General features: G+C 44.9%; 1 protein-coding gene across 2 annotated transcripts in view; it reads left to right on the top strand.

The window, feature by feature from the left end:
• Positions 1 to 24,310, top strand: part of MTMR2 (myotubularin related protein 2) — a 530,987-nt gene that overhangs the window by 145,659 nt on the left and 361,018 nt on the right. The window contains exon 1 of one of the 2 annotated variants that reach the window (XM_078656988.1): positions 2,789 to 3,048. The exons of the other annotated variant lie outside the window; for it this stretch is intronic. The gene's annotated coding sequence lies outside the window, so the exon portion shown is untranslated. Of the gene's footprint in view, positions 1 to 2,788; positions 3,049 to 24,310 lie in introns of those variants that run through there. 2 annotated transcript variants of the gene reach the window in all.

The following is a 24,310-nucleotide window of genomic DNA, read 5'->3' as shown; positions in this document are numbered from 1 at the left end:
AGTTACAGTATTGGAAATAAACAAAACCACTTTCTAACAGGAAATATCACAGCATCCAACTGATCTTAAGAAATGCTTGACTTCTTCGGTAACCGTGAATTTTATCCTGTAACATTTTGAGATTTCCAGACCTAACTTACAATGCAAAAAAAACTGACGTCCCGGAATGAAGTATTGTGGTGAATGGAAAGGTAGGGTAGGACTGGCTGAAAGTGTCACATGGTCCTCAATCCAGCATCATACCCCAAAGCCTCAACCCTATTCTCCCTCCATGTGCCATCCCACATTCTCAGTCCACTCTCCCCTCTTGCACTGCCCAATTGTTACAGATGGAATTAAGTAGGCATCTAGTACTACAGAAAGAGCAGATATTCTGTGGGTGCCTTTGTAGAGTTATGTGTATATTCATTACAGTTGTGTAATTTTAATATGTGCTTAGTAAGAGGTGTGCTCCTGTAAGTGTTGGATGATGGTGAATAGTGAATACAGAGTGTAGGTTGAAAAGTGTTCTGATGCAAGTGTCGGGTGAGCTGCATGAATGCATTGTGAGAGGGGATGGTGTGCTTGTGTATGGTGCAGGGTGAGCGGCAAGAGTGAAGGGTGATCAGTGAGTGTGACTGGTGAGAGAAGTTAGTTCTGGGTGATGGTATGTCTATATGAGTTCCTTATGACTATTGCCCCTTTATGTAAGCAGGGCAAATAGACTGCCTGTATGACTGCAGGATCAGAGAGGTTTGTTTGTGTGAGCGCAGAGTGAGATGAGGTAGTGAAGAGTGAGTGGTATGACTACAGGGTGAGTGATGCGCTTGTTTGCGTGGTGTGAGAACAGGGTGAGTGCTGTACCCTGTGAGTGACGGGTGAGCTGTGTGAGTGACAGGAGTGCCTATGCGAGTGCACAGTGAGCGAAGCGACAGTGAGAGGAGTGACTGCAGGGTGAGTGATGTAACCATATGAGTTTGGGTGAAGGTGAAAGTGCAGAGCAGGACGAATTAGTACATGGTTAGCGATGTGCTTGTGTGACTGAGATTGCAGAGTGAGCAATGAAAGTGACAGGTGAGTGAAGTGCCACATAAGTGCCGATTGAGTAGTGAGCTCATGTGTATGCAGTGATCAGCGCAAGTGCATGGTCTGAGGGCAGTGAGGTCACAGAGTACAGGATGAGCGGAGTACTCATGTAACCGCAGGGTAATTGGAGGGAGAACAGTACGGGTTCATGACAAGTGGCATGAGCGCAGTGTGGTCGCTTTGAGTGCAGGGTGAGAGGTGAGCACAGTGTAAGAGGAGGATGAACGGTGTGAGTGCAGGGTAACAGCGTGAGTGCATGGTGAGCAAGCTATCACAAAGTGTCAGGTTAGTGGAGTGTCATGTACGTGCAGGGTGAGTGGGGCGTTCATGTGAATGGCATGAGTGCATGGTGAGCAATATGATCACAGTGAGTGTAGAGCGAGCGTTAAAGCAAAAGGTGAGAATGAGGAGTGGGTTGTCTGAATGCAGAATGTATTCTCAGACACTTGGAGTAACAGCAATAGTTTAACATATCTGAAACCCTATGGCAGCTGTCAATAACATACTATTATGCCATCAGTCAGGGATAGAGTGGCAGAAATAAATAATGTGCTGCTCCTGCAACTAACTTTCAGTCTTGTGATTAGGGTTACCAGCTAAGTATTTTGCTGTCCCAACCAGTACAAAATTAACACTAAAGTTGGTATTTTTTTAGCACTTATCTGTGCATTCTTAAAACAGCAAATATCAATAGAGAGCAGTTTTTAATGTGTTCTAGAGCTGCACTAATGATCTATGACTAACAATTAAAGGAAACAAAGACAGAATTTATTTACAACCCTATTTAGTTTAAAAGCAGGGCCTTTGCAGCCTCTTTAACCCCTTGCGTGCTCCCGTCAGCCACTACCTCGCTAGTGCTGCCAACGGAGCCCCGCCCACCTAATAGAACGCCTGCACCGTGGCGGAAAAAAAGCCGCGGTTAAGGCGTTAAACAACAAAATGACAGTATTTTTCTTTTGGAAAGGTGGCATTCCTACTTGCGATATAACTTTTCATGAAATGCATTCTCCAACTGTGGCAGTAAAAGTAAAATATAAATGTATGGAACAGACAGGAGTGGGGATCCAGAAGGTAATGGAATCAATGAAAACAATCTAAGCTTAGTTAACCAGTTTACAAAGGAATGTAAATGGACTTAAGGACCTATGAAAAAACTCGGTTGTGGCGGAGATAATACTCGAGACACTGAACAACCCATCCACAGAAGAGAATGCAGAAGCCTGGTCAGAGACACATGGGGGGATAAGGTGGCGGGGGGGGGGGGGGGTGGGGCGGGTTAAGTCCTATTAAAGCTATGGGCGTTGCGCGCCTGCCGGAATTAACCAGGGCATTATTCACCTCCTTAACTCCACAGATCACCAGCCAAAATGTTAATTCGCCCTCCTTTGGCAGCTTAATAGGTTTTATAAGTATGATTCACTCGCGGTTCCTTTAATCTTTCTTGCTTTTCACGGTTATGTTATCCCTTCAATAAAATAACTTGGTGTATGTTTCTCCCTAAAAGGCAGGGTCGCGGCTCCCACAATCGACAGCGGTACCAAAACATTATTGGCCTTGCCGCTGCTGCCAACAGCTGAGAGAATTAAATCGCCTTTCAGAGTCGAATACATGGTTTTCAAGCTCCCAACAGCTTTTCCAAAAAGTTCCCCGAAATCGCTATTAAAACTTGGATTTCGAAATTCTTTGAAGAGTGGAAAACAGGAGGATTGTTCTGGAACCCTGCACTTCCGCCCAACCGAAGCAGCAGGTAAGAAACACCCGGTGGAAGCGACACAGGCAGACAGCCGGTGGAAGCGACACAGACAGACAGCCATCCGCCAGCCGAGCCCCGCCTGCTGCTCCTCTCGCGCTATCTCGGCTGCTCTGAGCAGCCTGACACAGACGTCCCGCCGCCTCTGTGCCCTGTGAGAGAAGCCAGGCTCCGTGGGGTGAAAGCAACTTCCGGTGAAGCGAGTGAGCGGAGCTGCGCCCGTAGTGTGCCGGGTAAGTGGACGCTGTGACAGGCAATGCCGTAGGGTAACTGTTTGGGGGCGGGAGAGGCTGGAGTGCGACCTTGTAGGTAGTTTGGTGAGACCAGCGTTTGGGGCGCTGTGACGTCAGCCAGGGGGAGGATGCGCAACGTGCTAGGTACCAACTGTCACGTTTATGCGTGAGGCGTTCTGAACGCTCGCCGCTTAACGCAGACTGCTGTGATGGCTGAAGTTTGTGCGATCTGCTAAGTGCTTACCATCCCCTAGAGCGCCAGTGGTCATTGTACGTTAGTGTTTTGTAGACTGTTTACTCATGCAAAGCCGGGTGAAACACGCTCATGTGTACCTAACCACCTTAATAACACAGTCTGCGCACACTAGGCACTCTGAAGCTGAACGTCATAACTTCGCAAGGACTTTGCCCGACCCGCTGGCAGCGGCGGAGCCCTGGCCCGGTTATTGGGGAAATGTACGTTTTTTTAAAAACTTTATGTTAATCTTGAGGCTTCATGATTGTACCCTGTTCTCGCCATCCTCTGCCATTCATCACCTGCTTCATATGCAAGATATCCGACCTATGCGATTAAGGGCGCTGGTTAAAACGTTAACATAAATCCTTTTCTTTCGCATAGCGTTCCGCTTGACCAGTCAGTATTTGAGTACCTTTCTCTTGAGTTTTCTGCTACGGTATCCAAACATATACGACAATGAACAAGGCAGACCTAATGGGTTTGCTAATGCTTGTTAGTAGTAGTAACATTTATTGTATAATTAATTAAAATCATAACAAATAGACATATTCATTAGACACAGACAACATGAAACACTTAATCTTAAAAGATTCGTTAACAATATAATCAACGATAGTCCATTCTTCAAATAATCACAGCACCCTTATTAAGATACCAAATGCCTCGTTCTAACCCAGTCCGAATGGGTCAACTCCATCAATAAGTAGTACATCATCTCATTATCACTAAAATACATATACAATATTGAATATTCCTAAAAAGTCAGGAGTATATACACAGAACTAATTTATAATAACAGGAGCCAAATTAAAATAATGCCTTAGTCCTTTACTTGAGGACAGGTGGGGCAATTCAATTTGAAAGGACACAATGCTTATTGCTTTCTGATCTTGCCTAACTTAGAGCTACCAGGAGCCATAAATCCCAAGAGTTCCGTCTAAGAAGGATTAAACCTCACCACTGGGCCCCATCGTCCTAGGTGTCCACTGTCCCCCAGATCGTCTCTTACATACACTCCTGCAAAACGGATAAGTTAACTGCAGACATTATTTAGGAGAAAAAGGTATCTCCCGGGTGTTTAACAGTTATTTAAAATGTTCACAAATTTTGCACTTCTCCCCAGCCCTCTGAGTGAGCTACCGCTGAAGCAAAAGGCTGATGCCTGTGCACAAGAGTGAACGCTCTCTGCCTAAAAAAATCGGTTATAGCTGTAGTCTCCTTTGTTGATTTAGGGCCGGGCAACAAAATAACAGATGAAACCATGATTCCCGATAATTGTTGCATAGCCTACACTTTAAATCATCCCTACTTTCAGCCCAACGTGGTTTGAAATCTCTTATTGGTAACACAAGCACTCTCATTTATTTTATTTTTAGAGTTTTATATAGCGCTAGCTAGACCTGGAGGTATCAGAGCGCTTTACATAAAGAAACAGCGTGTTACCAGGTACAGAAATTTCACATTAATTACAGAAAAATTACAAATTCAATACAGTTATTGGCAAGTTGAGTGTCAGGATTCAAAAAGAACAGGGGGAGCTGGCAGTCCATAGGAAGGAGATAGCAGCGGAGAAAAGGGCGAGAAATATGTCCGAAGTCCGGCTGGGTAGGTGACGGCCAAAGCGGTGTGCCAGGGCCAATCTCCCCTATAGCTGTCGGTGCAGCTCCACCGGGAATCGGCCATGCGGTTCTGGCTCCGCCGGACGAGTATCAATTCAGGAAGAACAGGGGAGCTGGGAGACCAATTGGAAGCAGACAGCAGCGGAGAAAAGGCGAGACATATGTCCGAGGTCCGGCTGGGTAGGTTACTGCCAAAGCGGTGCGCCAGAGCCAGTCTCCCCTATAGCTGTCGGTGCAGCTCCACCGGGATTCGGCCTTGTGGTTCGGGCTCCGCTGTAATTAGAAAGATGATCAGGAGGTGACCGAAAATCAAGAGTCAAGATCCATGTGAGTGGTCCACAGCCTCAGCCATGAGACTTCCCCTTGAACTAGATCGGATCAGTGGCAGCCATTTTGGGGTCAGGCGCAGGGTGATGATCAAGCCCCTTGTTGGAGTCAAGCCAGTTCCCAGGATTGGGTTTATGAGCAGTCAGGAGCTTCCCTGGTGGTGAAGAAAGTAGATCATCAGTTGGAGTGGCCACCACTATCCCTCCTGTAGCTACAACAGCAAGGGCGCCATGTTGGAGTCAGGCGCTGCCGGGGATCATTAATTCTCCTTTGATGGAGATAGCCCTTTGCTGACAGGGAGAAGGACCCTAGTTGGAGTGGGCCAAAGCCGTTACTGGTGAAGATATCTAGGCTCCCGCTCGCCGTTAGCCAGCCTCTCTGAGCACTCTAAAGGAAGACATCCAGCGGGGCAGTAAGCTTTCATTTCTGCCTGTTGCTGCTTTTCTGAGCAGCGGGCGCCATGTTAAGGTCAGGCAAGTCTCGCCTGGGCACCATTTTGAGATTAGGCAGATCATTATCGGGTCGCCTCCACTACACATCTCAGCCCCCAGGCCCCCACGCTTTGATTAGGAGTCTCCTGCAGGCAGTGGCCACGAGGTTTCACGCGGGCGCCAACAGCCGCGAAGTCAATCCGCCTCTTGCTCTCCAGGAATTCCCAATTTCTATACGCTGCTCACCCGCCGTAATCACCCAGCAAGGGAGGCCCGCATCGTCAGTCAGGGGAAAACAGCGGCCACCACAGCAGATATCAACGGGCTTCCCGGGCGCCGGCGCCATTTTGAGGGATGTCTGAGTTAGGAGGAAGCCTCAATTTGCTGGACCGTGGACCATGGGCTCCAGGCAAGACACACAGCGTCAGACCCTGGGGCTTGCCGCAGTGTACATCTGTCATGTATAGGATTTTGTCCAAAGTATTTGCGTTAATGAGATCGAGAATTATTTTTGTGGCTTCCCAACATGATAGGAATCCTTTAGGGGCTGAGCCCATCTGTGACTCTCGACGGACCGTAAATCTTGTTCCCAGGAACACTCTTTCATTTGCTTATTAATAGCTGTCTACCATGCCCGGTAAGGGATGGCACCGCCCCCCAGAGCGGACTCCGCGATCTTGAATAACAGAATCACCTCTTTAAGTTGACTAGACCATGTGTTGCCCAGTTTTTCATAAATCGAATTCAAATAATTTTTTAAAGAATGCTTGGGGGGCCTCCCTACAGCTGATAAAATATTTTAACAAGTAAGACTTACAATCAATTGATTGAGTTATTAACCCTAGCTCAAGTCTTAAGCTGGAGCGTCGGATGCGTTGCCGTTGATGGAATATTTTTTTATATGCTCTAGTGTGACATAGCTCTAATGCGTCATCCATCGCGATAAGATAGGCACGATGCCCATACTGCAAAGCTGGGAGTAAGGTTGCCTTTATAACTCTTAAAATGGGGAAAGCAGAAGCGCCACTTAATAAATGATTTAGTTGGCCAATTCCATAAGGAATAGCTGCCGCTTTGTAATCAAGATCTTTAACTAGGGTTACTGCAGAACCAGTTTCACTAAACCACACGCCCAGATATTTATAGTGCCTTGCTGTGGTAATGATCTGACCTCCCAACTGCCAGGTTGCCAACTTCTTCCTACGGTAACTTCCGAATATCAGGACTTTAGTTTTGGACTGATTTACCAATAAATGGTTCTCCTTGTTATATCTACCCAAAGTGTTTAAAGCCCTTTGCAAACCTGACTTGGTGTGATCCATGACCACAATATCATCGGCGTGTTGAATTATTTGTAATAGAACTGAGCTTAGATTAGGGGGGACAAAGCTACAGCCGTCCAGTGCTTTCCCTAAATCTGTTGTGTACAGTTTAAACAACAGGGGTGCCAGAAAACAACCCTGTTTTAGCCCTCGCTTAGTTTTTACTTTCTCTGTTACTGTTGTTGCACTAGTTTTCACTCCAACCCATGTCTCTGTATATAGTGATATGATGGCTCCTAACAAGTTCGATAGTATAACCCACCCCGCAAGCTTCCTCCATAGAATGGCCCTATCTACTCTGTCAAAAGCTGCACTGTAATCTATAAACAGCACAGGAGAGGTGGTCTGTTCTTCTGAATGGCTTTATGCCTAAGGACAGAGAGAGCTTGAATATTGTCTATCTTAGAAGCTCCAGCCCAGAACCCTGTTTGAAAAAATGGCAATATTCCCTCCTCTGCCACCCAGGATTCCAAATGTTCTAGTAAAATTCGGGCATAGACTTTTGCTTCAAATTCCAGTAAGGCAACCAATCTATAGTTTGCGGCTGCGGTCCGATCTCCGCTCTTAAATATAGGGCCTAAAATTGATCCTCCCCAGCCGTCTGGTAGGTCAGCGCTTAGAAAACAGTGGTTATAAAGAGCTGACAACACTACTGCCCAACCTTCATGCGCCTCCTTAAAAAGGCCAGCTGGCAGCACATCCGGGTCTGGGGATCCATTAGCTTTCAGCTTTATTAATACTTTTGCCACCTTTCCCCTATCTGTTAGATTACGCTCAGCTACCTGGATCTCTTCATCGGGCTGGCTCAATCCTACCTCCAAAACCTCCTGATGTTGTAGGCTTGGTTCAGCTAGCACCAACTTTTCTTTAAAAGATACATTTGGAGTGGAGGGCCCTCCAACCTCTATTAAATTATCAGTCTGTTCCACATACAGCTCAGCGATATGGCGCACCCAAGCTGTGTCTGAAACTCAATTTTCCCGCCCATATTTCAGTTATTTTATTTATTAATGTGGGCCCAAAGTCGCACAAGGTTTGAATCCTTTAATAGCTGAAAGATTGTGACCCATCCTTATCCTTTCTTTCCTTCTGAATCTCCCCAAAACTTTTATTATGTGACCTTTTTGACAGTTTTAGTGCCGCAGCTGTTTTTTTAAAAGAATTACACCGGTTTACACGCCACGCTTTACGCAGCGTTTGTCTGGATATGATGATTGCCTTACAAAAGTTTCATGACCATACTGGGTTGTGCCCCAGCCACCCCCTTTTGAAGTTTGGGGCCGCCCTCCTGATCCAATATATTCTTTCGTAAGTTCTCCATAATGCTTGTTAGTAGTATCCGATAAAAAACGATTTCATTGTGAATAATCAGAATTGAACATTTTTCGATTCTGAAAATATGAGACTGAATTAACCATTACTAAGTCTGTGTAATGGTTAGTGGTCTTCTGAGTGGCTTAGTGTCTCGTGTTCTCCCCTGCACATCACTTTCATTCACACTCTCTCTGTAACTTGGGTCTTTATTTCTCATCACATATTTCAGAAATCTTCCATCTGCATTACCTCACTCGTCAGCATCTTCCACTTGATAGCTGTCTTTTAACTCTCCCATACTCACACTCTCCCCTCACTTGTAAACACAGCATTTGGCACTGTCAGTATGTCCACAGGTGTATATCCTTCTCACGGTTTCTTTTCATATAAAATGTTGATCACAATTGCCATATATTTAACCATAGCTGTGTGCACTCTAGAAGGACCAAGAATTAGACGAACATGTAGCTTGAACACCTTTGTTACCTAGTGAAATGCACGGTGAGAATCTCGCATTGCCAAAGCATCAACTCCAGAGCTCCCAATAGGACGCTGTCAGGGCACCCTATCTGGAAACATCCATTACAACACAGTCATTACAACGACCTACCTTTACAAAGCAACTGTTACAATGCAACTGCCTTTACATCACATGCCATTACAAAGCATGTCACTGCAACGCATGTCACTGCAACGCATGTCCCTACAACGCATGTCCCTACAACGCATGTCCCTACAACGCATGCCACTACAACGCATGCCATTACAACGCATGCCAATTACAACGCATGCTACTACAACGCATTATAAGGTAAGTAATGGAGATTTTTTTAGTATTAGGCTGGGTATGGGTTTTGGGGTACATGGGAATAGTAATTGTTACTCCTACACTATTCAACACTTTCCCTACTGTTGCACTCACTGGAGTGGGAATAGTAATTTTTACCCCTACACTATCCAACACTTAGTAATTTTTACCCCTACACTATCCAACACTTACCCTACTGTTGTACTCACTGGAGTGGGAATAGTAATTTTTACCCCAACACTATCCAACACTTAACCTACTGTTGCTCTAAAAGTATTATGCGTTGTAATGGTATGCGTTGTAATGGAATGCGTTATAATGGTAGTTTTTAAAAATGCATTGTAATGGCATGCGTTGTAAAATCATGCAATGTAATGGTAGTTGCGACGTAAAGACTGCGTTGTAAAAGCATGCGTTGTAATTGCATGCATTGTAACATCATATATTCACCCCATCCTCTCCCTGAACAAACCCAAATACCTGGAGGTGACTACAAGCTCACTATGCACTATACAAAACTGATACTTTACATTAAACCAAAATTACAGAAACACAACATCTAATGGAAAGCAAACGCTTTTAGGGAATACAGGATGAAGTAAAACATTTAGACATAAATTACTTTAAGCGTTTTTACAGTCGTTAAGAAATCAATTGAAGTGTTTACCTGCAAATTTAAAGATATGAATATCGAACCCTTTGCATCTAATCAGAGAACTTTCTGAGAGCATTATACATAGCCTCACACTGCTAAACTTTAAAAGCGTGTTCATACATGTTTGTACTGGAGCCACTGTCAGAAGTGCAGTCCAAGCTTACAATATTTCCTTAGAATGCTCACCCTAATATTAAAGACTTTACATTAATGAACCATAAATGCAAGTTTGAACAGCATTAACTTATAAGCACAAAAATTATCTTGACTGCAGACAATGCCTTTTCCTGATCCAGAATGTGGTACGGTAAACTGGCAGCCAAAGGGCTTGTGCTGCAGGAGGTGGGCCTACTTGTCCCAAAGACAAAATACACATTGAAACTTGTTGTCACTGACCCCAAACAATATGTCCTGGGCATCGGCCTATAGGAATTCCACACCCCTCATTGAAGTATGATTTGAAATAAAGGAAAACATAAAAGGTTTGCAAAGTATTGTCAATTTATAACTTTAGTATTAAGGGGTATTCCCAACATATTAAATGTAGAATTTAAGATGGGACTATAATGTATTTAGGGCAGTGTTCTGGAATAAGTAATACAAAATCAATGTTTTCTGGAAGGTATGTAATAAGAACTGCATTACAAAATTAAAAATTAAAATACTTGTTGGTTCTCATTCTGATAAAAATAAATTTTTACGTAATTTTGATGCACTTTTGTGAGAAAGTGCAACTCTTAAAGAAGCTGCACTGTATTTCAGTTATGAGTAGACAGTCGTATGAAAATACCAATGTATTTCCGTTTTACATTGACAATCGATGTGTACGAACAGCAGTGTATTTGTCAGATTCTATTCAACGAGACAGGGGCACAGGGAAGATGGAGCTACTGAGCCATAACTGCAGTGGTTGGTATTTTGTTACTCTGGTGTCCTGGATCCCTCCTACTGTGCTGGCTCTAACCAGGAGTTTCCTAAACATAGCGACACAGATGTGTAAAGACTCTGCACCTGGCTGTTATCCGCCTTCCTGAAGTAAGACTCATTGAAAGACACAAGGGGAGGCCCTGCCTAGAAACGTCTTCATTCTTAATTACTGCTGGCTCACCTCCACTACCCAGCCATCAACCAAATGGCAGTGCTCAGGAAGGACTAATCACCTGTTCCCTACTTCAAGTCCTCATAGAATTTGTAAGGGTAACTCTGTCTCCATTCTCCCAAGCTTCAGTCCCTGGGGCTCCTCCCTTCAGTTTCTGGAAGGTAGGCAATATATTTCCAATGTCTGGGGAAACTTTATCAATCCTCTATCAAAAACGGATGCCACTGGTACAGCAATCAGACTCACACCACAACTCGGAGGCTCACTACTATCCTCACCTCACATATACGCACACATGGGCTTACAGCCCAAGGGTCTGAGTGCTACATATAAGCGGATTCTTACATAATTCGGCCCAGTAGGCACCACACCTCTGAACGAGGAAAAAGCCTGGTCAGAATTGTAAAACCTCACACATTTTTTTACTGCCACCACTGCTTCATGTGAGCAATGCAGGACATGAGCAATAGTCATATTTCAGTGTTGAAGGCACGCACACTTGGTGTGCCCCCATGAGTCACAGAACAGGTTCAGTGCCTTGGAATCACCATGGACAGGCTAGACCTCAAAGCACACACTAGATGATCGTGTCAACTGGGCCATCAGATATTCGAGGTGGCAGCTTTAAATGCAGTCCTGTCACTCATGGACGGGATACATGCCTGTTTGCTATGCCGGGGTCATTCCCCCCCAACACTATTAATGATTTAAATTCGAAGAAATATATGTAATCAATGTACATGATGGCCAAATGCTCAGTATTTTTATTTACCACTTCTTTTCTCACTTGATAAATCAAAAAGGGAGCCAACACAAAAGCAGAACAAAAATATTATCTTATTTTTTGGGTTTGCAGTTTTGAGTGATACTTGTACTATGCATATCCCATACCCTTTTTTGGCAACAATAAGAATGTAAGACCTGGATGTGTTATATACAATTTATAGACTTTGCAACTGATTACGAGAGAGAGGTTTGCAAGCGCCATGCTTCAGGAATGAGCTTTGCTCTTTAGCCAGACAGCTGATGCTTTAATTTTGGCACAGTTGAAAAATAATCACCTTTACAGAATTAATTTGTGTCATGCACCTAATTTCCCGATGATAACTAGGTTAAGCGAGTTTGCATATTGCTTTATAACGATGTTTTGCATGGAACATTTCTCTTGAATACATTGAAATGTAACGTCTGACTATGAAAACTTTGGAAAGGAGAGCTGTTAATGAAAAAAGTAGAATTGTGACTTAAAGCACACTTGTATAGTCCTGGCCTCGCAGCAGAGTAGTTGGCAAGTCCTGCCCCCCTCCTCCCCCACCCCCCCAATCCCCCCAATATACGCAGCATGGGCTTTGAATCCGCTTCCTTCATGTAGTGGCTTGTTTGGGTCAGCCCTCTTCAGCCACACTGCTTTGAGACTTTATCAACCACGTCTCGGATCAGTCTAGAGAAGGAAAGAATCTCTTCTCTCATGCTGCTATACCGTGTGTCATTCCAATCTTAAGGAAGTGTTTCCATTACAGTGTTTGAGTTGCATTCTTTCACCATTTCCAGGGAATATTTGGTGATGCAAAAAGCATCTTGGAAAGACGCACCCAGTCTAAAATCAAATGTTGTACATTATAAGCTAATGTTTACACAAAGTATATAATTAAATATATACAAGCTCAGTAGTATGTGCCAGGTGGTGCATTTAATTACATTTTTAATTTGGAAAAAGCCACATACAAAAATCTAAATAATATTTTCTTTAAAAAAAAACACCTGCCTTTATCTAATCTTTACATACTTTTCTTGATGAGCTGTGGCAATACTTGTTCTGACTACTATTTCATTCCAGAGTTCAGATTGCCTGTTTTTCTGTCTCTTGTGTGTACAATTATGTTCTTTCTTTTATGTCACTGATTGTACATGCCCCTGTAGTCCTCTGTCACTGGCTGTATTTAATATGAGGTCATTTGTAAGAACAACTTAGTGCCATCTTAAAATGGGTGGTTTCCGTTGACAGTACTGAAACCTCATTCTAAGAACGCTACTTTTTTCCATGTAACTCAAGATCTTAATTCTCTTTTATGTTTATTCTCCTTCGTCAGCCTTCGGAAGTGAGACTTCTAAAAAGTGATCCTTGTTTTAATGTATGAGTCATACGTTATATGCAATGGATACTAACAATGAAAATTAACACACCTTCAGTATTCGGGGATTTTTTTTTATGCACCATGTTTTTCCACAAAATAAGGAGGCAAAAGCTAGAAACATTTGCCCGTATTAATACTGATCAGGAGTTTATTTTTCCCACGAGAAAGGCAAACAGTGTTTGGGATTGGGTGAAGGATTTTGAATGTGCAGCTATTGTACAGAGGATTGTGGATTAATGGATGCTATTGAATGGATCTTGTTGCTTAATTCTTCTCCTGCGTTAACCTCATATTCCTACTCAAATTACTGAAAATTTGTGTATCACATGTACCACAACTAGTGTGAATGCTGTGATGGCTATTAATTACAGCTTCACTGCACTTCTGTGGGATCCCTGGCAGCACTCTGCTACACCAACCTGTTTATGGTCAAACATGAACACAATGACATACACAATTGCAGTCGTTTGACAATTGGATTGCTACTCAGCATATATTTCATTGATAATATATTTATTCCATGGATTGATACAGTGGAAGAGCTTAACGTCAACATGGAAATTGTTTGAACTGTCTACTCCAGATCTGAGTTTACCACTACATTTTGTACTTTACTGGCTTCCACCAAGCATCTCTCACGATCAATATGGAGCACTCACCAAGTAATTATAAGTACATTGAAAAATTGATATTCTCGTTAGAATTAGAACATTGTATTTTTCATGCGGTAATATATAAGTACAGAAAAAAACGGCATTAATGTGACACAGTAATAATAACTGAAGGCAAATAAAGTCATAATTTGTGTTCCTGAAGTATAACTTCGTTCCACTCCATTGGGTCTTTAGTAATATGTTCTATGTTAGCTGTACCAAAAGTCCAGTGTTGCCTATTTATGGTTCTTTATAAAGGTTCCATGCAATGAGAGTGCATTTTCTGTAACAAATAGACTTGTTTTTGTTATATGCTATTACAAAGTCAATTGATACAGGAGGAAACAACTATATTCCAACAGTCAATTGATCCTGGATAAACCAGCCAACACGTGTTTCGTCTTTCAGGCTGATCTTTTTCAAAGCTCTTGGTAATTGGTATATTGTATAAGTATTCTTCCAGGTATTTGTACACAATTTTGGCATAAGTGTGAGGCATTACTTATTACATCATACTAGTTGCCAACACATAACCGTTAGTCAGAGTTTTGAGGCTCATGAAAAAGTATGTATTAGCCACCCAACACTGACCTGGACGGTCCCACTGATTCCTGAAAACTAAACACACACAAAAGGAGTAATTCAAATATATATTCTAGCACTTCTCCCTATGACCTGAATACCTCCCTCAAGCTGCATCAATATGGGCTTTCTTGTGGTAAATGAGGTATAGTTTGTGCTTGACTTCTGTTGAACTGCAGGGCAACCAATAATGTTAATATTCTGTTCCTAATCTTGGCAATTCATGTGTGCAAACCAGAACTCTAGTACCTTGTGTGACATTCACATATACATGTGCAACATAATTCAGTCTAAGAATCTTTCCTGTTCTGTCACCCAATAACTATAGTGAAATACAATGACCCGCAGTTTTAGAAGGACTCCCATAAATGCTCAAGAAATAGTTGAGCAATCTGGTTTCAAGACTGGTAAGAGTGGGGGGGATGACGGCTACGGAGTACCACGCCTCCGTGTAGCCGTAGGTGAGCCGTGACCCCGCCCCCATAATGGCGGCATGGACCTGGAGTACGGTGCAACAGCAATGGAGTTGTTGAAGCGGATTTCTGGCGAGGTACGGCAGCAGAAGAAACGCGGGAGCGCCAAGGCTCCCTCTCGGCCGTGTGGTAGTGACGCCGATTTATCCTTCGGCTGCAACCTTCGGCAGCTTGTGGGGGGAGCAGCAAGGAGGAGCGGAGAGGAGAGTCAGCTGAGGACGCGGCAGGCGGCACGTCTTGTCTAGAGTGTGCGTCCTTTCAGGATTCTATTTTAGAGAACCCCGTTTTGCCGACCATCGCGAGTTAGGCGAGGCCGGTTCTGAAGATTGAAGCCGTCGGAGCTTCGCCCTGGGAGGGTCTATGGCTGGAGAGTTTTGCTGGGGATCGGCTTCCCACGATTGGGAGGAGAAGGAGCTTCTTTTTTGGCAGGCAAGAAGTACAGCGAGGTCAGCGCATTTTGAGGTGAGGAGGGGGTGTGCCTTCCAGCGACCGCCAGGATAACTGAAAAGGGTGCAGGAAGGAAGGATAAACGTGAGCCTGATTGTGAAGCGCTAAGGAGGCATCTTTTGGCTATTTTCAGAGAAGATAAAAGAAAGAAAAGTGGGGTCTACCAGGACTTTCCCAGGACTTGTAAATATCAGCAACCTAAGGGGAAAGTAATAAGCAAAAAAAAAACTATTTAAATAAGGCAAGAAGCGAGAAGGCAAAAAAAAGGGGAAGGGGCAATAATGGGTAAACCCCAGAAAGATGCAGCTATCTCCAAAAAATCTAGTAAAATAGACACTGCGGCTGCGGCCCGCCTCAAAGCCAAAACAGGCTAGGGCTGGGTGAAAAAAGCAGCTCTTTGGGCCAATAAGGATAAAGATAAGGGAAACAATTTCAGTTCCCCTGATCTTAATAGCACCCCATAGATATCTGAAGACGAGTCCCCTTATATTACTGCTTCTCCACAACGCGAGGGGCTGCCTGAATTAATGGCTGAACAGGTTTGCGCTACACCAGAACAGACAGAGGCTGCTGCTGCAATGTCTTCACAAGGGAGCCCGATGCAGGATGGTTCAAGAAAAAGTGTAAAAGGAGTGAAAGATTTTCCTCAGTTTATAAAGAAATCCACCTTACAAATGTCACAATCCCCTTCATCAACCGCAACCTCAGTCTTCAAACCATCGAGTACTCCGCAACCGGGGTCAGACACGGCTTTAATAGGATCACAAGAAGAGCTGACCCCTGAGGATCAGGATCAGGGTGTATTTACAACTCGGCGAAACTCAGAATTGGATCTCATGAGGGTCCAGCATTTACAGCAAGACTTAACTCCAGCACAAGTAGTGGCAGCGTCCTCAATATCTTTAAGCTTCACGAATACTGGGGAAAAAACAATGTTGAGGACAAATTCCTCTCAGGTTCAAGATTGGGGAGACCAAGGCAGAAGGAACAAGATCAATACCCCAGTGAGCTCAATGTTATCTCAGTTCCAGCTACAATCACAGCCCCAAGCTCAACCTCAATCTCAACCTCAATTGAGATCTCAGGGGCAGTCGCTCCTAGAAGCTGGGCCGGTTCTATCGGATTTAAGAGTAGGAGTTATGAGCATCGGAGTAGATGACCAAGAGAGTGATCTCTGTCCAAATATGGAGACTGGGGGATCTTCCAGTTAGATATTAAAGATATGCAGAATCTAATTTTGGAAGAGGTTCGCGAAATGAAAAAGGCGCAACAAATGGAAATCGATGCTCTGCATCAGAGACTGGGGAAAATTGAAGAAGTGATGACAGGATTTCCCATCAGAATGCCGAAAGCAAAAGCCAGAATATCGGAATTGGATGATCAAATAAACATGGCCATGGGAGAGGCAAAGGAGGCAGCCAAAAGGAAGAACTACCTCAGGAATAAACTGGAGGACCTTAAAAATCACTTGCGGAGGTCCAACCTCCGAATCGTTGGAGTTCCAGAGGGGATAGAAGGCTCCCAACCCCTCCCATGGGAAAATTCATTCATTAAACAGCATGTCCTCCCGGAGTTTGAGGGCGACCTCACCATTACAAGAGCCCACCAAGTCACAGCACAACCTTTTCCAAATTCAATGATACCAAGAACTATCTTGCTGAATTTTGCGGATTTCCGAGTGTATCTTGTCAAGAGCTATCCAGACAGTTTTTTGTGAACGAGACTAATAAATGCCGTATATTCTCAGACATGACTGCTGCGGCTGCACGCAGGAGAAAATAATTTGTAAAAATCTTACACTTCAAAGCTCATGGTGCGCAAGCATCAATCGCTCAGCAGTCAAAACTCAAGAGTTTTAGTCAAGGAAAAGTTTTTTATGTTTTCAGATCTTGAAGAGGCTCAGGATGTGTTAGAAGAGATTTCAGCAGGGTCTAGTATTTGAATAGCGAAACACATAGGGAAACATCAGTAGTATTGATAATATTTAGGGTGTCCTTCCCCAAAGATATAAGCCGGGCCGGTTATGGTAAATAAAATATAACTTATAGGAGACTTTCAATTGAAATGAAGAAAATGTATTGCCATTAGTTTGCATTCAGCAAAGTCCAGTGGTTAATTACTGGTATTTATATAGAGCTAGCGGCAGTAACTGCAACATCTAGGGCACCCTCTCTATTTATGTTTTCAGATGGAGAAGAAGCACAAGCCCTTTTGAAGGAGGTCTCGTTAGGGTCGGCAGGGTCTAGTACTTAAACACCGTTATGCACAGTACATGATGTGTTTTTTAGCCAGTCAATTTTGGTTGGTTTTGAAAAGTATTGTGGGGGGGTCCAGGGGTCAGCGGGGTCACTCAGGGTGTAATTTCATAACACCCAAGAGGGTAGATGGGAGGGGCGAAATGTGGTTAGCGTGGTTGGTAAGATTTTCTCCACATTTTGGGGGTGGGTTTCTTTCAGAGTGGGCTTGGAGGGCAGGGTGGATTGGGTCAACAGCAGTAAAAATACCAAGAGCAAAATGTACATATATTACTCAATTAGAAGTTCAAGGTTATTTTGTGATTAGAAACCTTGATGGAAACTAACAAATGTAAGATCTTATCCGTCAACGCCAATGGAATTTTAAACAAACAGAAATACGGCGCCCTTATAAAATGGTTGATATCTTTTAATCCCCAAGTCTCCTTAATATTTTTACCCAGGTTTTTTTCTCATGTATTTTTTGCATCAGCGGGGTTGGCCCTGAGAGGGGTTGCCATTTATTTTTCCAGAAAATTATCTTGGGAATTTCTACAGGTTCAGAGAGATCCACAGGGTAGATGGCTATGGGTAGTGGCTAGGCTACAGGGGAGAATTTTGAATTTTGTAAATTACTATGGTCCGTTCTCGGACGACACTTCCAGTTTGGTCAAAATTAATGAGCTTTTGAGGGGGTCCCCGGGGCAGCTTATCGTAGAAGGGGATTTTAATTTCATACAGGATTTGAAAAAAGACACTTCAAATAAAAATAAGAAACAACTGACATCGAACTCCAAGAGAATTATGGAAGCCCCTAATCTTGAATACCAACTAGTAAATCCCTGGCGCAATTGCAACCCAGATAAAAACAAATTTCACTTGCTATTCGCATCGTTTCCGAACTGCATCTCAAATTGATTTCATTCTTATATCTAGATCTCTTCAGGTCTCCGAGATAGATAGCGGGTGTAACCCCTTCTCAGACCATGCAAAAGTTGAGCTCGAAATTGTATTTGGTGTGGAAAACAGAGAGCGGTCCAGGTGGCCACCTGGACCGCACCCTGCTCCAAGACCAGGATTGGGTGGTGGGCTTTAGAGAATGGATCTCCGAATATTTTAAGATTAACGATAACACCGCGGAGGCTTTCTCTGTGTGGGGTGGGTTCAAAGCGGCAGCTCGTGGACAGATCATCGCCTATACAGCTGCCCAGGCAAATGGTAGGAGGCTTAAAATAGCCAAGTTACAAACTGAAGTTGAAAAAGAATATGCCCTTGAGCTCCAGCAGTATCCTAACCAACTTGAGCAGGTGCGAGTGGCTTCTTTGTATTGGTAGAAATTTGCAGTTCAAAAATGTACCAGCAAAAGGTGTATGAAGACAGTCAGTTAGTAGGGAAACACTTGGCTAACACAACAAGAAAGAGACAGGAGTCAGCAATAATAGTGAAGGCACGGGATCCCCAGACCAGCCAGGAAGAGGTCAACAGTGATAAGATTTCACCATTTTTTTAGAGCATTTTTACCGTATTTATTCCACAGAGTATTTAGTGGGGGTGTAAAAAAAGTTCATCGGGTCGGGGACAATCGATATTTGCCCGGCGGTATTGCCTCTGTGACCCTCTAGTTATTTAAATCAATGAAGAGGCAGGCGCTGGAGACTGGAAAGCAGGAAACAAGGTTTTTTTATTCTCTCCGGAGGAGAACACAACGAAACGGACAGAAGGTATCGTTCTGAGGTGCTCTAACTGCATCCCGGAGGCCTGGCCTCTTATACACAAGTTTATCTCTTTATTACATGTAACACATTCTCGTTGATACTTTGATGTACGGAAAGACATCCTCAGAATCCCCTTTGGGCCCGTTCCCACACACATTTACAGTTGAAGTCCCCACCCTAGTCACAACAGGTGATGAGCATCGCGCAGCTGGATAATCCGCCGATTCACGGAATGAGGGGAGTTTGATCGGATCTCATGGGGTGGGGGCTTTGATCAACCCGGGGATTCTTTGATGGGGGAAGCTTTCTATTGTACGGGGAGGGGCAAGGATGGTATCGGCAGAGCTGGGTGTCGGCTTGGGAACGGGGAGGACAAAACAGGCACACGGGGAAAAAGGGGTTTGCATCTAAGGGCCGGAGATCATGAAAGGAAAGCAGGGAGGCGTCGCGCTGGGAACAGGATGAGGGCCTGGGGCAGAGCAGCGCCGGAGAGGGGTTTATGACTCAAGGCAGGTGCAAGCAGGGGGTGGTCAGCGTGCGGGCTTAGCGAAGGCAAAGGGCTATGTCAGGGGCCAGCGGCATGCAAAAGGGTTTGTTCTGATCGGGGCATCTTAAAATGGCGGGCGCGCACGACAAAAGTGTGGCATCAGGGAAGAGGCAAGATGGCGCAGATAATGTTCACCAAAAAGCACTAATTTTCCACAGTCCTCCCTTTAACATATTCAAGACATCTTGCTGGTTCATTTTCTATTCGGTTCTACTGTGGTGAGCATGAGAAAGAAAACGGTAGGAACCCTAGATGGAAAAGAGTTGTAAACAATACATTTTGAGGTTTCTAGGTTTTTTTTTTTAGGAGGTGCACCTATTTGATAAAGCAGGAAAGTCATAGGAATGAAATACAAAAACGGCGAGCAGCAAGTACATATCATAACGTGAACTGGCAGGTTAATACATGTTTCAGATTCGGATTGGAGCAGGATCAATACAATGGCGGCTGGGAGAGAAATGAGGCGTAGCAAAACGGTGGTTGAGGATGTCGAATGTTCGAAGTTTTATGAGTTCTCATTGTTCTTTGTGGTCTTTCGTTGGCGCTGTTGAGCACCGGCGGTGGAGCTACAAGTCCAGCTCTGTTCTAAGTTCTGCGTTGCAGGGCACGACCCTTTCCTCGCGTTTCTGGTCGGAAAGGTCCTTTTCGCCCTGTGTCCTTTGAGGTGATTGTCAGAAAGTTCCGATGGAAGAAGAGCGTTCAAAACAGTCCATAGGGTAGGTCAGAGGAAAAAGGGGGATGGAGCAAGGCCAAATTGGGAACAAACTAGGGGAACGAGAGACTTCAAATGGGCGGGCGTGCGACGGAATTCAGAGAGCGGGGACTTGTCGAAAGGCACTGGACGTCGAGCAGGGGCATCAGGTCGACCCTTTCTTTTCATGCTGTCGAAAACAGTGCCTCGTCCTGCAGCTCCTTTCAGTCGTGGTCTCGCCTTGGCTAATGTCGCAGGTGTCCCTTAGTCTGCAGTCGGGCCTCGTGCTCCCACATCCGGTCCTTCTCTCCTCCAACAGCAGTACCCTTAAACAAGTTTGAAAAGACAGTCTTTAGAAAATTTGCAGATGAAGATAATCAAAAAGTCTATTTCTCTCCCAGCTCCAGGCAAAGAATGAAAATGTCCGTTATATTTAACGTTCACAACTGGCATATGAATGACCGGTGGCGGACCTGTTGGATTTACTATGACTTTCCTTCATAATCATTTATTACAGGCATGACAGTTCATCTGATGGTAACCCACCTTCGGGAGACAAATCTGGCAAAGATATGCCGTTCTCTAGAGTTTCACATTTACAAAAGGGTACAGTGAGTCGTCAACATGGTACTACACAGGTATTTTGCTGAGAGACGAACATGGCTAAACATTTCCTTTCTATCGGTGCATCCTGTTTTTCAACTACTGCGGGGTTCATTTTGATGATTTCTTTACCTTGGTCTAGTCTGTTAACCTTGTAAAACATCATTCTGGGTCCTACGTAACCTTTTACAGCCCGGTTACTTAACTAGGAAGGACAGGGGTTTTATGGGAAACAACCAGGGACATAGACAGGGGAGGTAACGGGGGTGATCGTTTTTCTGGTTTGGGTATTGCGACGATTCGGGGAGGGGAGGGTCGCGTATTCTGAGGTCCGTGTTTTATACTATAGGAGCCGTTGACATGTAGTTCCCTTATTTCGGGCCAGATTAGGGAACCTCTGTCGTCTTACCTGTCCTTTCCCTTATGGCCCAACCTGGGTTCATTGACTTCTAGCGGAAAAGGAGAGGTAATGACGCGGCCTCAGGGTGATTGTATTAAAGACAAGCGTTTGTGCAAATACTGACGGTATTTGAAGCCAATTAGGTGGTGTGCTAGGGGTGGCAATCTGCCAATTTCGGGGCTAACCACTCGGAAGAGTGGTAGTGCAAAAATAGAGAGAGAGAGAGAGAGAGAGAGTGAGAGAGAGAGAGAGAGAGAGAGAGAGAGAGAGAGAGAGGGAGAGAGGGAGAGAGAGAGAGAGAGAGAGAGAGAGAGAGAGAGAGAGAGAGAGGGAGAGAGAGAGAGAGAGAGAGAGAGAGAGAGAGAGTGCAACGGCAGGCTAAATAGTACACGTGCAACAGAGAGGGCGGCAGTGCATTCAAGAAAGGCTATTTAGTGCATTACACAGTAAAGGGTATTCACGAGTCCGCGTTAGAATCTTGTAATCATGCAGTTTGAGCATTAGACAGGGTAGAGGGGACGTGCTTTGAGAAAAGGAAAGAAGAAAAAAAGGAGGTACCATTTTGTCGCACTTTCTCGCATTCTCGGTCCTTTGACCAGTTGGGTCAACGCCTCAGTCACACACACACACATTCCCTCACAGTTTCGCATCATACGTGACATGGGTTCATTCGTCCGGTCTGGTTTAAGGGTGATCACTTTTTATCAGGTTGTGCTAATTTTTCGGGCTTGTTCGATACGTGAGTAGTTTGCAGGCGTGCTTAGACACCACCCTGCGGCGCTAGTCCGTTTCGTGTATTTAGACATGGCAAGGTCTCAGATCTTCGCCACACCTTGGCTGTAATCTCTGATGTAACCTGCAGAGGGAGGAAAAAAAGGGGGGGGGGTGGGGGAGACAGCATTCGCGCGCATTCAAATACATGGATTCATAAGTCCTTTACTTACCTCTTACTCGTCTTTCCTCCTTGGGGCAGGGTCCCCGGGGATATAGTTTTCGGAGTCGAGGGGGGGGGGTAGTGTGTTCATGTAGGGCGTGTGCGGGGAAACATAAAAAGGAAACCAGAGGTGCCTAGTGCGAGGTATCTAGTCAAAGGATATATCTCACTATCGGGATCCTTAAACCTCTTTCAACGCCGTGGCGTTCTAAAGTTCTTCGGTTCTTGGGTCCCTGCTACTTTGGAACGTTGTACTTTACAATATTTACATTATTTCATTTCACCCTCCTTTTACATTCCCTCATTTACACCATTCGTTTTACCCATCCTTGGAAGTCACGGTCTTCCTCTACGCGAGAGTTCATGAGTCAGTCGCGTACTTTTAAGACGGAGTGTCGTGTTGTCGATCCGATCCGTCCTCCAGGGCTGGGCAACCATCTTCCTTTAACCTTAAAGAGAGAGCAGAGTAGGGTGCACAGAAAAAGAACTTTCCTACCCATCCCATATTGTTTTAAAATAAAGCATGCAATACCCGTCCATAGTTTCAAAGACTTTATTTTGCAAATTCATTTCAGCATATGGATTAGGAGGGTGTGGTCGTATTTGGTCGGTCGAGGCAATGGCTAAAGTGCGTACAGTGGGGGGTGTCGTTTGCGACAATAAAAACATCGGAAAGTTTTACTCATTCATTTGTAAGAGACTAAAAACGTCTATTAATTGGCTGGGGGTTCGGGGGCATATATTTTCATAATTTAGAAGCATAATCATAACAGTTGTAATCAGATTTCCTATATGCATACCGTACGTGTGCGTCGTAAATGAGGTTTACATCAGTTATAAAAATATAATACATTGTACATTCGTAATCAACATTTGTAACGGGGATCTTTTCACACTATTCGTCGAGTGAGTTCTCTTCGTCTTTTCTAGCCAAGTGTACAAAGGATCATATAAAATCTCAGAACATCAAGTTTATATTAGTGCGAAGGAACACCACGAGGTGTTCGTAAGTTCCGATTGATACCAGCGCCATTTTGGGCGGGGCCGGCACAGTCCGGAAGCAGCATCAGGGGGAAATGTTTCCATTACTGGCAGTTTGGACCAGAGTCCTTTTCGGCAGTTCTAGAATTCACGCTAACAGAAGGTGTGGCAATGTCATGTTTGTTTCGTTGGCGATCAAGGCAGCCGTCCCTTACCGGAAACCTGCAAAGGCCGAAGGTTCCGCCGGGGACCTTTGTATGATCTTCAAGGCTGCGGAGATGCTGTCGGAGATGGGGGCTCGTGCTCCATGGGACAAATGTTCGAGTTGTATGGCTGGCCAAAGTTACTCTAGTGGCCGGGGCCCGCCTTCCAGCGGATCCAGACGCCATTTTGAGGCCCTACAGGGGCCACTCTCGTCGAGTTTGCAAGAATGGAAGAGACCCTTCGGAGTGAAAGGAAGAGGTCCCTGTTTTGTGAGAGCGGGACGTTCAGCTGGGGTGCAGCTGTGATGCCCCCACCTGGGGGGCGAGGGAGACTCGTTCACATCGTCTCCTTCTCCCCGGTGCACTCCATGCCGCTCCTTTTCATCGCCCCGCATGAAGGCCTCTCCACATCCGGTGTTCCCCAAGCGCCACCATTGTACGTTCGGTGCTGCGCAAATACTGGGGTGCCACCATTGTACGTTCGGTGCTGCGCAAGTATGGGCACCATCGCCTGACTGGGGATGTTCGGCGTCGGGCTGGGGGCTGGGAAACCTCCTACCGGTGGAGGTGGGAGAGGCTCGTCCGCGTCGCCTCTCCCTCCCAGCCCAACTTGGACAAATTGTTGTGGAGGTACGTGCAGGACATCCCGCCGTCCAGGACTGCTGCGGCTGTGACGGAAGAGAAAAGGAAGAGGTGCCTTGTTCTCCTCTTGGACATGTGGCGGGACTACCTTAGTCTTTCCAGGCCCGTTGCGGCCGGCCAAGGAGACATGTGGCGGGACTACCTGCAAATGCCCAGGCTGCGGGCTCCTGCCTCTCCTCCGGCTCCCCCATACGTTAAGATTTCCTGAC

This window comes from Lissotriton helveticus, chromosome 8 (genome assembly GCF_964261635.1).
Source record: "Lissotriton helveticus chromosome 8, aLisHel1.1, whole genome shotgun sequence".
NCBI lineage: Eukaryota > Metazoa > Chordata > Amphibia > Caudata > Salamandridae > Lissotriton > Lissotriton helveticus.
Note: the sequence above shows the minus strand (reverse complement) of the source record. Positions and strands in the feature narration are given on the sequence as shown.